The 11,544-nt window shown below is 32.7% G+C and overlaps 1 pseudogene; it reads right to left on the bottom strand.

Moving 5' to 3' along the window:
- LOC107019333 overlaps window positions 1–5,750 on the bottom strand; it is a 29,046-nt pseudogene extending 23,296 nt beyond the window's left edge.
- Between the last annotated feature and the right edge of the window lie 5,794 nt (window positions 5,751–11,544).

Here is an 11,544-nt window from a genome sequence, read left to right as displayed (position 1 = left end):
CCCCCCCCCCCCCGTCCTCCCCAAGAATCTAATCCTAATTTTCCTTCTATATATAGTTCCTTGTAGTTCATTGTAAAGAGGATTTTTTAGGGGGAGCAGCCGACTAAAAAAAAGAAGAGAAAAACGATTCTTGGGAGACGATCTTGGAAGAAAGATTTTGGAGTTATATTTTTTAATTTAGGATTTTCTTGACAGAAAACAGAGAGATTTTTGTGGGAGGGAAAATTTTGGAGAGGAAAATTTTGGTGTGAGGAAAGTTGAAAGAAAACAAAGAAGAAATACATTTAAAACAAAAGTTCTTGAAAACATTTGGTTCCGTCTTGGCTTTGGCTTTATCTTGTTCATCCAAGTCTTCGGAGTTGTTTCTCTGTTGTGGAAGTTGGTGCTCTTTCAAGCTCGTCCGTCCCGTTCGCTGGCCGCAACAAGGTAAACAATTTGTCACCCTTTGGTCCATTTTGAATGTATTTCGTTGCTTTGGTGTATTTTATGTTAAGGATCCCAAATGGGCCATGGGGGCCAATTCTATTTCCATTCGATTCAGTTAGACGCAAAGATTGACCAATAGGTCTTGGTGCGCGAATAATTCGAAACAAGCTAAGAAATCGGAGAATTGAAGAAGTTAGAGCCAAACAACATCTATTATTTTCTAAATTTTGTATTTTTTTTATTTTCGGGCCTAAGCCCTTGCTTCTTTATTGTTATTGTATTATTAGAAATTTAGGACATGTGGAAATGGGCCAAAGGCCCAAAACAAAATGGGTCCAAATACCGGTCTAGGCAGACAGAAATCGGATTCGGACGCAACTCTCTCTCTCTCTCGCTCTCCCTCTCTCTTATTTATTGCTTATTTACTTGCTAATTAACGTCATTAGTTTAGGGTTAAAAAATCCAAATCCCCGCAACACGTCACTTTGTTTTGACGACTTAATTAAATCAAGTAAATAACTTAAAATAAATTTTAGAAATTAAAATTCACTTAGATAGTAAATTTAATACTTCATTTTCAAACAACTCTAAATAATTTTTATCTCAAAATTTAAGTTAGACTTTTTAGCGATTAAAGATAGTTGCTGGATAATCGCGAGTTAGCGAATATTTTAGGTGCCGTAACAACCTTCCTAAAATATAAATAAGAATCCCCGAACCTGTCTTAGTCTTTTGAAAATCAAGTTTTCTTGATTTTTCTTAAAAAAATTAAGTGGCAACTCTAACAAAGTCAAGAACAATAAAATATCTTTTCTTTAAATAAAACAAGTAGTTGTGAAGCCATGGAGGACGGAGATAGAATTAAACAAGGAATTCATCGAGAAGGCGCTCTATGGATTAGGTTGGTAAGGTTGGACATTAAATATTGGGGGAAAATGCACTCACGAAGATAGCGGGATTAGTGGGGCTAATACAGCAATAACAAATAAGGTGAGACTAACATATGCAAAAGTGTTGGTGGAGATGCTGTTGAACAAAGAATACCCAACAGGAGTAATGTTTGAGAATGAGGTTGGGAAATTGTAGAGCAAAAGGTGGAATATGAGTGGAAACCGGTGTGGTACACTAAATGTAAGAATTATGGGCATGAGTTGAAGGAATGTAGGAGACAACAAAGAGAAGTTACTGCAGATAACAAGAGAGATGATGGGCAGCAACGAGGCAAGCCTGATCAAGAAGAAGCACCAACAAAAAAAAAAAGAAAGTGGTAAAGGGAGGGAAGTGCCATTTCATAGAGTAAAATCACATGTAAGAAGGATCTTGCATACTCAAAATATTAATATACCAACAGGGAACAATTAATAACCATTAGATAAGGAGAAGGGAGAAATGAATCAGTAGACAAAAATGGAGCTGGAGAAACGAGTTTGTATGCCAAAAAAGGGCGACGAGGGGAAGAGGGATTGCACATCCCTAATGGATAACATAGGATTTTGAAATGTTAGGGGACTAAATAGGGTAGACAAGCAAAAGGAAATGTATATGTTCATGCATAATTCCAGTGTTTGCCTATTTGGTCTCCTACAGACAAAGATTAAGAGAATAAAAGCTACTCAAGTTGCTCTTAATCTTTGTAAAGGATGGTCGTCTACAACAAACCTCTCACATCATCCTAGAGGAAGAATTTGGATGGTATGTAAACTAGAAGTATATGATAATGCAATGTGATTCTTTGATAATCCACAATGTAGTACCACATAGGGGTACAGAAAATGGTATGTGGGTACAATGACAAAGGGTTAAGAAGAGGACTATAGATGGAAATGGAGAAAATCAGTTCACAATTGTCGGGACCATGGGCGGTGATGGGGAACTTCAAATGTGTTTTGAATATGGAAGAGAGATTCGGTAGACAAGTCACATTAGCAGAAGTACGAGATTTTAGACATTGCATAAGGGTGTGTGATCTACATGACATGAAATCGTCAAAGGCTTTTTTCACATGGAACAATAAACAGGTAGAGAATGATAAGAGTGCAAAGTAAAATTGATAGAGTGCTGATCAACAGTGAATGGGTGACACAAATGCCAGCAACAGAGATTGATAGAGTGCTGATCAACAGTGAATGGGTGACACAAATGCCAGCAACAGAGATATATTTCATGAACGAAGGGCTTTATGATCATTACCCAGCAATAATTAGATGGGAACAGGGAAGCAGAGGAGGAAGACGACCATTTTGATATTTTAATATGTGGGGTTTAGCAACGGAATTCCATAATAAGGTTAAAGAAAACTGGAAAGAGAAATCTGAAGGGCGACATGTAGTGGGAAAATTAAATAGACTCAGAAGAGTGCTTAAAACACTGAACAAAGACAAGTTTAGTAAAATAGAAAAAAGAGCAGAAATATCAATGGAGAAATTGAAACAATTCCAATAGAAAATACAAGTAAACTCAGGGAATAAGGACCTGTATAATGAGGAGAATAAGCTAGCACAGGAGGCGAGAACACTGGAAAAAACAAAAAATCAATTCTTGGAACAAAAAAGTAAAATACAATGGCTTAAAGAAGGGGATCAGAATACAAAAAATTTTCGTAGCTATCTCAAGTCAAGGAGGAGTACCAACAGAATTTTCACAGTCGCATATACTATTGGGGTGTAACATACTGAAATCGCAGAGGTGAGTAAAGCGTTTTTGGACTATTATACAAGGTTGTTGGGAGATAAGAATCACAACATGAAGCATGTGTGCAGTAACATACTTCAGAATGGCAATCTGGTAACAGACACAAAAAGAGTTTACGAAAGAAGAAGTGAAACAAGCATTATGGGCGATAGATGGTAATAAATCACCTGATGGGTATGGAAGCAAATTTTCAAGGATTGCTGGGAAATAGTTGGAGAGGATATTACGAAAGGGATACTAGAGTACTTTCAAAATGGGATATGCTAAGAGGAGTGAATGACACAGTGATTACTTTGCTACCAAAAAGGAGGCATGCTGAGAATGTAAATTGCATGTTGTAAAAAAACATACAAGGTGATCTAAAAAATGTTGTGCAATAGACTAAAACAAGTGTTGTCAAGCATCATCTCAGAAAATCAAAGTGCTTTTGTTGCTGGAAGAACTATTGTACAAAACATCCTTATATGTCAAGATTTGGTGAGATTGTATAATAGGAAGAATGCATCTAAAAGTTGTCTGCTCAAAATTGATCTCAGGAAAGCGTATGATACTGTTGAATGGGATTTTGTAGAAGAAATGCTATATGGATTGCAATTCCCATACAAATTCATTAAGTGGATTATGGGTTGTATCACTACAAGTCAATATGTGATTGCTATTAATGGTGGTTTATACGAAAATATAAAAGGACGAAGAGGGTTGAGACAATGGGATCTCGTATCCCCTCTCCTATTTGTAATATGCATGGAGTACTTCTCTAGATTGATGAAATGGATTACTACACAATAAGGATTTAAGTTCCATCCAAATTGCAGAAGTATGGGAATGAATCACCTCTGCTTTGTTAATGATATGCTAATGTGCTGTAAAGGAGATTTTGCATCGATTAAACTAATGCTACAAGGATTGTTAACTTTCTCTGAAGCATCTAGGCTAACTACGAATACAGGCAAGTCAAACATCTTAAGTGCTAATATGGATAGGAGGTGCTTAAAAGATATATGTGAGATCACTGGTCATGCAAAAAGATCACTGCCCCATTTCATCTCAGAAACTAACACAGGTAGAGGTAGACTGTTAAATGCTAGTGGACAAAATGGTATGTCGAATAAGAACATAGGGACAAGGAATCTGTCGTATGCAGGAAGAGTACAGTTGGTAAACTCAGTTCTGCTACATATACATACTTACTGGTCATCTATTTTCCTGTTACCCAAGAAATTTCTAAAAAGTATTCCAAATAAGTCACCATTCATAGCTCATATTGGGTATGTATGGAACATAGCAAAAAAGGCAAACAACTTATGGGTAAAATGGGTGAATCAAATATACTTAAAAGGAAAAGATTGGTGGCAATATCAACCAACTACTGACAGTTGTTGGAAAATATGCATCATTAAAGAGAAGTTTGCGCCTGGATATGATGAGAATACTTGGATATCTTATAAAGGAGTATACACGATTCAAAGTGGATACCGATGGAGACGAGGAAATGACAGTCAATGGCCTTGGTGGATGGATGTCTGGGACAAAATGAACATACCAAAACATAGTTTTATTTGTCGGAAAGTCATGCACTTTGACTAGGGATAGACTTGCTAATATGAGCATTTGCCAGGAGGTGGAATGCCTATTATGTGGAAGTAAACCAGAAAGTATCAACCATCTATTCTTTGAATGTGAGTTTTCAAAGAAATGTCTGAAGGGAGTACTTGAATGGCTGAAGATTGGGATAAAGAGATTTCAGGGAAAAATTAGAAGATCAGTAATCAAGGAAATCATTGCAGCATCAATATACCACATTTGGCAGGCGATAAACGGGGCCTTGTGGGAAAAGTTGTAACAAGATCATTGAAAATCCTGAAGATGATTAAGGAGGAGAGTAGAAGTAGAATTAGGGGAAGCAACCATAAGAAACACACAAGCAGAGATACGACACGGATAGATAAATTATATAATTGATGTACATTAGCCAATTGGTGAAATAGATTGTTACTTGATGGAATCAATAAAATATGTTAGTTGAACCAAAAAAACATAGTGAAGCCATAAGCATCCATAATTGTGTGATTAAGTCTAAGTCCAACAGCAAATCCACAACAAGTAAAACAAGTCACCTACACATAAAGGTATAGTATAATATAAGATATTATTTATAAAAACAAAAAATATAATAAAAGAGAATAGTAATTATTTACCTGGACTAACAGAAGAGGACAACCAATGATTCCATCAGAACCAGGAACATTGTGAAGTAGTAAATCAAAATATGGACATGGTGGTTAATAGATTCACCTAATTTTTCAAGCTCCACATTAGCATCACCTTCAATAAACATGATTCCTTCACCATTACAATTTACCATAAGCTTTTTATTAGGCCCTTCAATGAATCTACTAGCTAATGGATGATAAAACACAAGTTGTTTTAGATAATCCATCTTTAATAATTTTTGCTGGATCTTTACCTTCCATTAAAGAATTATATTTTTAAAACATTATTATGGGAATTTGAAAATGAGCACTTCCTTGATCATCTATTTCATAGAGAGATTTTATTTCATTAGGTGTTACACTTGATGGAACTATTAATTTTGGTTTGTGATGTCTAAGTGAAATTTGCATTTTGTGTAACAAACATGTATTTTTGATAAAACATTTGGAGTTTGATTTATAGAGTATCAACAAGGACCATACACTTATTAATTTGCATTCAATTTTTGAGTATTTTTAAAGACATTTTTTTAAGTGTTTTGTCTAATAATTTAAGAAGATCCACACCAATGAAGATTGGCAGTACAAATATAATGTACAATAAATAACTTACATCTGCTGCTTTAATTCTAGAGATTTTAAATAAAAATGGTTTCCTTTTTTCTTCATGAAAAACATTGACTGAAAATTGAGAAAAAATTTCAAAGAAATTTTTTATTGAAAATAATTTAAATTTAGTTTTTTTAAAAAAAAATGGACCTACCTAGTGGTTCTTGACATAAATCTTCTAAAAATGTAAAATGTCTTCTTTCAAAAGTTAAAATTTAAATTGTCAAGTACAGTTGAAACCGACTCATATTTTTTAATGAAATTATGATATGAATTTAGTGTTCTTATAAAATAGGTTGTGCTAATTTATTGGTCCACTTAGAGTCTTAAATATTAGACACAACTCATAAGTAACTCACTACAAAAGGAATCTCAATTATCAACAAAAATATTTATTGATTGTAACGATCCAAAAATAAATGTGATAACACTCGTCTTATCCCACCAAAACAAGTCAGTCTAAAACTCAAAACCATTAAATTAAAATGCGGAAATTTTTTTAAAGTATTACAATTGATTCAAAAGAAACACTAGTCTCAAATGAACTTGTTTCTAGAATAGAACAAAATCATAACTAAGGAGAAAGAAAGTCCGCTGAGACGACAAACAGCTACCTCACAAATATCTGAGAAGCCTCGAAAAAGAAGAGAATGACAAGTACCGCAAAAATTCAGGCTCGTAATCTACAAAAAAAAATTGTAGAAGCAAGGGTTGAATACCAAACCACACGGTGCTAAGCAAGTAAACCCTAAACACAAGCTAAGGGGATGAAATACGGGTACCCTACCACTCCAACCAAACCTCCACAACTACAACCTGCATAAAAATCAACCTAACCTAACAGCTCATAGTTTACATAGCACATAGCTCAACAACAACACTAAGACAAATTACTTATCCTCTACAACAACACTTGACAAATTACATATCCTCAACAACTACACTTTAACAAATTATATCCTCAACAACAACACTTCAACAAATTATATATCCTCAACAACAAGCTCAGCACCCAAAAGGCATTCACAAGATCAGCAGAACACAATATCAAGTTCACTAATGATAAATATGTGCAATGATGCATGTCGGACCTAGTGATACACACCCGCTGTGTCTCAGTATGGGACCCATGGGGGACATATTTGTCTGTGCATTCATTGCAGCGTGCGATACGACCCTCGACAATAGTAATCATTGCGGCGTGTGATACGTCCCTATATATATAGTATCCACCGCGGGTGCGATACGTACCTTGAAATATAGTACTCATCGCGGCGCGCGATACGACCCTCGAAATGGTACATTCTCTTTAATTTCTCATTCTTTCTCAATGCATATAACACTTGTAACAGTCATGTTTCAGAACAATGCAAAATGACATGTTCACAAAAATAACGAGGAGATGGTCATTTTCATAACATTGCACAATTCACAACAACATCAACAATGATTCAAGAAAGCTTTCAAATCATTCTCCATTATCAACACATCACACACAAGCAATTATTCACATAGCCTTTTATTGCCCTTTGTTTTCATCATTAGAATTAATAAATGTGGACAAGTCAACCTATCACCAAGTCCCATTACTTCCAAACATATAGCACAAGGAAATACATGCATTTCATACACTTAACAAGGGTTTAGAAATCTATTTGCCTCAATTAGTCAAGAATTCACTCTAGAACTTGAGTCTTCTTCTTTCGTTGGACTTCCAAATCATTAAAATCTATCCAAATAAATAATCACAATAAGATTCAAAACTAACAACACTCATGTTGCTACATGTCTAGCCTTGACAACAAAATTCACATCAAATCTATAATCAAGTTATCTTAATCTGGATACTAATTAATATGTCAATACTTTTAAATATTTTTTTATTTCCAAATATCGAACCTAGGGTTTAGTTTCATTATCTCTAAATAACATCAACTTAATGGTCTTCATATACTACAATACACTCGCTATTTAGTTATCTTAATATATCAAAAACTAAACTTATAATATAATAAACAATTAAAAATTATTTAAAACGAAGCCACTGGTTACAGGAACCAATGGCGGTGACAACATGACCAAAGTGCCAAGTTTTCCCCTTTTTCATATAATTCCAATTTATTACTCATGCTTTTATTTTCTTCCCATCTCATCATGGCTTCAATTCCTTGGAATTTATTCACTAACAAACAAATAAAACTTTAATAGTTTGTCCCCACCCAAACCAATAAAAATTGCATGTTACATATGATCAACTTTCGAAATTTTCAAATTTCTATCAACATTCACTAGGTAATAATAATCGGGAACATCTTTCAACCTTTAACTATATAAAGATCACAAGGTTTAGATTTTTCCTTACTGCCGCCGAAAGAACACTTCCGTTGTTCTCCGTCTCTTTTATTTTTCTAAATAAAATAATGAGGTATTCTAAGTGGCAAATTTCACTAACTTAATTTAATTATATGGAACAAATGGTATAAGGTATTAAATATATGATGCTTTAATCCATTAAGTTTCGATTAAGTCAACTGTTCAAAATTATCCATCATCTAATTAACTAAAGTCAATGAATAGTTCGAGATTATAAAAAATGACCTTCTGGGCCATTACATTGGTAAATTGATCCAATTGGACGGCAAATTGAGTTACCAACTAAATGCCAACTTATATTAATTCATTACTAAAAATCTTATCACTAAATTTTACCAACCGATTTTAAGTTCTTAGTAAACTTACCAACCAAAAATTAGTTGGCAAACACTCAAAATGTTGTTACAAAATTTTGAAACATGGCACTGAAATTTTAGTTGGAAAATTCACCAATTAATTTTTAGTTAGTATATCGTTAGTACCTTTACTAACGAATTGAAAATGTGTGTCCGATACCCACATTGGAGCCCGATTATATCCGAATTCACGTTGGGTTGTCCGTTAGGAGTAAAGCAAGGCGCTCCCTAACAAACGCAACTCCGTACCCAGGGGGAATCAAACCCAAGGCCTCTTGATTAAGAATGAAAAGTACTTACCACTCCACCGCAATCCTTGTTGGTAATAAATTTTAAATACGTTAATATGCTTATTTATTTTTCTTATATATTTTTCGGTAATAAATTTTAAATACGTTAATATGCTTATTTATTTTTCTAATAAATTTTTCTAATTTATTGTTAGTTTGTTGTTAATATATCATTTCAGTTTAATGTTAGGTTAGTAATTAATTGATAATATGTTCAAAATATTATTAACTAAATGATTATTCAATAATAAAATATTCATTAATTTATTGCATTTAAAAATCTAAGAGCACAAATATAAATCCAAAAATATTAATATCAATTTTGGAAATATATTTGAACAAAACAACACAAAATCTATGATAACAAGTTAAGTTTATCTCAATATGATACATATCAGAATATCAAAAATCTAATTTGGCACTTTATCAAAAATTATTGACCAAATCTACTTGTTGACCAAATCTTAAAAGTTAAAATGCCTAAAAATACAAATTGAAAATGGAAGCCTCAAAACCTGAATCAACGATCCTATTAGATATAAAATGACCAATGGAAAGCTTATCGCCATGACAAAATTCTCATCAGAGCACGTTCACCAAAAATGTCGAGCAAAGTTAAATGTTGGCCAAAAGTTAAGAGTTAAAACGCCTAAGGTATAAAATCGAATATGAAAACCTCAAAATCCAAACCAACCTTCCTATAAAACGAAAAATGACCTTCCGGAGCTAATTGCACTGACGAAATTCAAATTTGAGCATTTTTGACCATATCCAAATTTTAGCCAAAAGTTAAAAAAGTTAGAACACTTAATGATACAAATTGAAAATAAAAGTCTCAAAACCCGAACCAACCATCCTATGAGACCAAAACTGAACTTGTATGGCTAAATGCGGTGACAAAATTTCAATTTGAGCGCGATTACCAAAAATATATTTTGACCAAAAGTTAAAAGTTAAAATGTCTAACGACACAAACTAAAAACGGAAGCCTCAAAACCCAAACCCCCTGTCTTGTTACATAAAAAATGACCTTCCGAATCTAATTGACTGACAAAATTTTATATGAACACGTTTATCAAATATATTGACCGAAATCAAATTTCGGCCAAAATTTATAAGTTAAAACACCTAATGACACACACTAGAAATGAAAGCCTCAATATCCGAACCAATCATCCTATTAGATAAAAATGACCTTTGGAGTTAATTACGCTGACAGAATTCTCATTTGAGCACGTTTAGAAAAATATTGACCAAAGTTAGATTTTCGCCAAAACATAAGATTTAAAACACCTAACGGCACAAAAAAAAATGAAAGCCTCAAAACTTGAACCAACCTTCCTGTTAGATAAAAAATGACCTTTCGAAACTAATGATACTGACATAGTTTTAATCTGAGCATGTTTACAAAAAATATTGACCAAAGGCAAGTTTTAACTAAAATTTAAAAGTTAAAAGCCTGACGACACAAAATGAATATGAAAGCCTCAATATTAGACGCTGATTTACCAAAAAATTTAACTTCAATTGATCAGTTTCTTAACCATTCAAATATAAGTTAGTAACTAATAATTTACCAATAAATTTTATTACATTTGATAATAGTTACTATTCAACTAAACATTCAAATGTAATATTACCAACTAATAATTAATATATTGGTAAATTTTACCAATGAATTAATGATTGCTTGGTATATTGCCAACTTTTTTTATGATGTTAGTAATTTACTAACTACAATCTTTATTCTTCGGCATAATTTCCAACTAATTGGATATTGGTTGGCAAGTTTACCAAGAAATTACATTTCGTTACTAATTTACCAACATATTTATATTTGGTTGGTAAATTTAGCAACACAATCCAGTTGTTTGGTAAATGTTTGGTTAGTAATTCATTGGTAATAGTTATTAAATTATATAAACAATTTTTGGTCATATTTACCAACCGATATATACTACTTTGGTAATATTACCAACAAAAAGTGTACATTAATAATATATTGATTGATAATTCATTGATAGAATGTTGCTAAATTTGGCGTCATTTTTTTCCGCTGTATTTACCAACTAAAATCTTAGTTAGTAAAATTTTGGTTGGTACTCTATTAGAATTTTGTTGTTAAGTTTTAAAGTATAAGTCAATTAAAAATATGTTGATAATTTGTCAGTGGAATACTAATCAACTTAAGTTGTTAATAAAATATGTTGGCAATTGGAATTTTTTTATAGTGATGTGATCCATCTGACTTTAATTTGTAAAAGATTATCAATTTCAAAGAAGGAATAAGCGCAACTCTAGATCTAGAATTCATTAGAGATTAATTGCACCTATATGAAACAATAATAAGAGTTTAAAATTTTGAATCTCCACTAATATAGTGTTGGCATGCATATGTGGCATTTTAATACTCACATGGACGTCACATAACTGTTCCGTTAAGTAGAAGGATAAGTGTTATCCAATAATTAAACGAGAAGAGTATTTTTAAGACAATATAATTTAAGGTTATATTTAATCTATTTCTTATAATTTAAGGGTAATCAATTGAATATTTCTATGTTTAATCACACAAAAAGAAAAATA

Source organism: Solanum pennellii, chromosome 5, assembly GCF_001406875.1.
Source record: "Solanum pennellii chromosome 5, SPENNV200".
NCBI classification, from domain to species: Eukaryota; Viridiplantae; Streptophyta; class Magnoliopsida; order Solanales; family Solanaceae; genus Solanum; species Solanum pennellii.
This window is presented reverse-complemented; position numbering and strand designations above follow the sequence as displayed.